Genomic DNA, 4,268 nt, shown 5'->3' with positions numbered 1-4,268 from the left:
TGTGCAATTGTTTTACTTACCCCAAAGTGACCTAATATCAGAGAAGTGTGTGCTTCCCTAATTATCTTTGCTCTCTCAGTTTGTGGAATGTAGAGTTTCCCACAATGATATAAGAATTGGTCCTTCACAAGATAGTCCAATTATTCTACTCTTTTGCATTGACTCAAAGTTGCATATACATCTTTAAAGTCTATGTCCTGAGCATATTGTTCTATGTAGCTTTCGTGCAGCATAGAATTATGCTTAAGTATGGTAGATGCATTTATAATGGGTCTAGATAACATGTTTGCAACCTTATTATGTATGCCCTTTTTATATCTGATGACTAAATGAAACTGTTGTAGAAAACCCATCCATCTATAATGTCTTGATTGTTGCAACTTAGTTTGGGAGTGTAGGTATTGAAGTGGCTGATGATCAGTATGTATTACTGTTTCTTTGCCCATTAAGTAATTTTTCCACTTTTTCACACTCTGAACTCATGCATACAATTCTTTATCATATGTAGGATAGTTGACTACTGCAGGATTAAAAGTCTCAGAATGATAGCATATGGTTTTACCACGCTGTGTCAACACTGCTTCCATGGCATAGTCACTGGCATCAGTTTGGATCTCAAATGGTCTTTGTAGATCTGGCAATGCTAGTACAGGTGTTGTACTAATCTTTTCCTTCAAGGTGTCGAAGGCTTTCTGCTATTTGCCTCCCCATTGAAACACCTTGTTCAATCTTGTCAAAGCATGTAAGGGAGCTGAAATTGAGGAAAAAATTGAAATGAACTTCCTCCAATACTGTGCTTCTCCTAAGAAGCTTCTCACTTCTGTAGCAGACTTGGGTTTAGGCCAGTTTACAATGACTGCCACTTTAGAGGGATCTATTTTCAATTCACCTCCCCCTACTATATGACCCAAATAATTTAGAGAGGTTTTGCCAAATTCACATTTGGAGAGTTTAACATAAATTTTTTCTCTTTTTAAAACATCTAATGTCTGCTTAACATGCTTTAAATGTTCTTCCCACAATTTACTAAAAATCAGAATGTCATCCAGATACACAATAACAAATTAATCAAGAAAAGGTCTGAGTACATCATTCATTAATCTCATGAAAGTAGCAGGGGCATTGGTCAAGCCAAAAGGCATAACCAGCCATTCATACAATCCCTGCTTTGTTTTGAAAGTAGTCTTCCATGCATCTTGCTCTGCAACTCTGACCTGATGGTATCCACTGTGCAAATCCAGCTTGGTGAAATAGACAGCTTCCTTCAGTTGATCTAAAATATCATCTATGCAAGGAAGGGGATAACGATTTTTTATTGTTATTTTATTCAATGCTCAATAATCAATGCACATTCTCCACGAGCCATCTTTCTTTCTCACCAAAACGATTGGTGACCCACATGGTGATGTGCTAGGCTTGATGAACCCTTTCTCGAGCAACTTCTACACCTGCTTCTTAATTTTAGCATTCTCTAAAGCAGATAACCTGTACGTCCCAATGTTAGGCAAAGGAACATCTTGCTGCAAAATAATATCATGTACTATTCCCTTTTTGGGTGGAAGACCTTGAGGTTCTTGAAACAAGACATCATACTCAGAAACAATCTTTTCTATATCAGCTTGCTGATCAGAATTACAGCCCTCAAATACATTGGTTTTATCAGTTTTATTTTCCTTTACAACCATTAGTAAGAATTGTTTGCATGAATTTATCATTCTTCTCATTTGTCCCGAGTTTATGAGAGTATAATTATTCTTGAGCTTATGAGCTCTTACAAAGTATTCGATTCCATCTTTAACAAGTAGATACTTGTTCTCGGCTCTATAGAAAATAGCCTTTCTATCATACAAGTAAGGACTTCCTAAAACAATTTCACATATATCCAAAGGAATTACATCTAAATCAGCCTCATCTACAAATGTTGACCCAAAAGGAAACTTGAGTTTGCACTGTCTAGTCACTTATAGTTGTGCTTTATCATTCAACCATCCTAATGGGTATGGCTTCTTATGAGGTGTAGTTGCTAATCCCAATTTCTTTATAATTTCTTTAGAAATTAGATTTACTTGTGAGCCACTATCAAACAAAGTATCAATCTTTTGATTTTTGGAAACAACTCGAATATGGAAAAACTCATGCCTTTTTCTCTAATGTTCTTCATCAATGACAGATTGAGTAGAATTACTAGTAGATGCTTCAAAATTCTTACCTTTTATACCTGTGGCTGCAATGATTGTTTCATCTCTCGAGTCTGACCCCAAATCTTTCTGAATAGCTGCAGCAGTCTTCTTCTTCTTGCCCTCGGACTTCTTAGGTCTCAGCTCTGGATGCAGAATCCAACAGTGCTCATCATCATGCCCCTCCTTTTTACATTCAGTGCATGAAGCTTTGCCTTTCTGTGCAGTGCTAGCCTTCCTTGCTTTCCACTTCTGCTTTCTTTTCTCCTTGCTCTTGCTTACAGTGGGTTGGGATGGTCCCCCAACTTCTGGATTTCCATTCTTTCCTTTAGCTTCTAGATGAGTAGCTTGTACAGATACCTCATCTATACTAGTGGGATTAAACATGAGGATGTTATGCCTCATGTAGCTGTGTAGACCACCAATGTACTTCAAAAGAGTTTCTGGTGACTCTAATGAAATACCCAACATCAATGCTCTCTTTTGGAACTCTTGAGTATACCCTTGTACACTTTTCCCTTTCAACTACCGAAAGTTTGCCAACTCATCATGGCTTGTTTCATGTAGGCCAATGGATAGAACTACTTTTTTATTGCAGTAACAAATTCACTCTAGACATAGATGGTCTTATCATGCTTCCTCATATCAGCTTGGGTTCTGCCTTCCCACCAAACCAAGGCAGTGCCACCTAGGCGAAGGCTTGCCAGCTGAATCTTTCTCTTGTCTGAGTCTATATTTTGTACTCTACAATACACATCAATTTGTCTAATCCAATTGTCAAACTTTTCAGCATTTAGCTCTCCATCATATATAGGCAAGTCAAATTTAACATCTAACTTAATCAAAGATGCCTTCTTATTATGCATAGGGCTACTAGGAGGTGTAAGGAAGCTTTCTTCTTTTCCCTTTCCTTTGGAGTGGTCATGGGAATGAGATTCATCTTCTTTATCTTGCTTAGAGCCTGATGAATCTTCACCCTTATGCTTTCTAAAGTCCCTATACATTTCTTCTACCATAGACTTTATAGCTAGGAAACTTTCTATGAATTGAAGGTCTGGCCCTATAGAACCTTCTTCTGACATTGTCTTCCGAGAATAGACTCTCCCAATTTCAGGGTTAGTTTCCACCAACTCTCCTTCTCCTAATTTGAGCTTTGATCTAGTGAGAATTCACAGCTAAACCAACACAAGCTTGTCTAACCTTACAGCCTCGTGCTCTGATACCACTTGATCTAATAATCACCCTATGAGTGACTTCAGTTGAAGATTTATTAAACAAAAGGTATTACAGACCCATGTGCTAGTGTGTGTGTTCTGTGTTATTGAAACAACGAATTGATCATATTTCCAATACACATAAAATAAATGGAAAGACAGCAGAGAAATATTGTAAGAAACACAAAGACACAAGCAGTTTTTAATAAGGAGTTCACCCTATTCTCCAGGGCTACATCTCCGGTCCAGCTTCAGTGGTGGCCTTGTTTTATTGTGTCTTTCAGCAGAGAAATTACAATGCAAGGACTCAATATGAGTTATCCTGAAGCAGATTTTGCTTGGCAGGGTGGTTCTTGGATTCCCCAAGCCACTCAGGGTTCACAGACTTCCTTCCTACCAGCTCTATGACCTTAGTCTACAGTGGAAAGAGCCAACTGTGATGCTCAATCCTGACAGATTCCTCTATGGGAAGGCTTGATTTTTGAAGCTCTCTGGTGCCCGATGTTGCCTGTGGTCAGCTCGGCCCTTTGTCTCCTCTGCTTAGCTTTACTGCTCTCTGTGCTCAGTCCTCCTCTTAGGGTTCACTATTCACTATCTCTTTTGGTCGCTTGGACTCTTCTCTCTCTGAATCTCCCTTCCTTTGTCTCTATTCATGGCTTTAGCCATTCGATCTCCATGCCTGTTCGGTTCCTCTCCTACCTGCGTCGATTATCCTTCTGCCTGTGTGCTGGGAGTTCCCTGTTCGGCGTCAGCATGAATGCTCGGGAAGTAGCCACGTGTCTCCATCGGAACAGCGCCAGCCTGTTCGTCGATTCGTTTCTTTGGTTATGTCGTGGATATGTTCTTTCTCCACCGTGGCGGTCAACGGATTCCAAAT

This window comes from Pinus tabuliformis, chromosome 4_1 (assembly GCF_031772625.1).
Source record: "Pinus tabuliformis cultivar Carrire ecotype Pingquan chromosome 4_1, CPIR1, whole genome shotgun sequence".
Lineage (NCBI taxonomy): Eukaryota > Viridiplantae > Streptophyta > Pinopsida > Pinales > Pinaceae > Pinus > Pinus tabuliformis.
Note: the sequence above shows the minus strand (reverse complement) of the source record.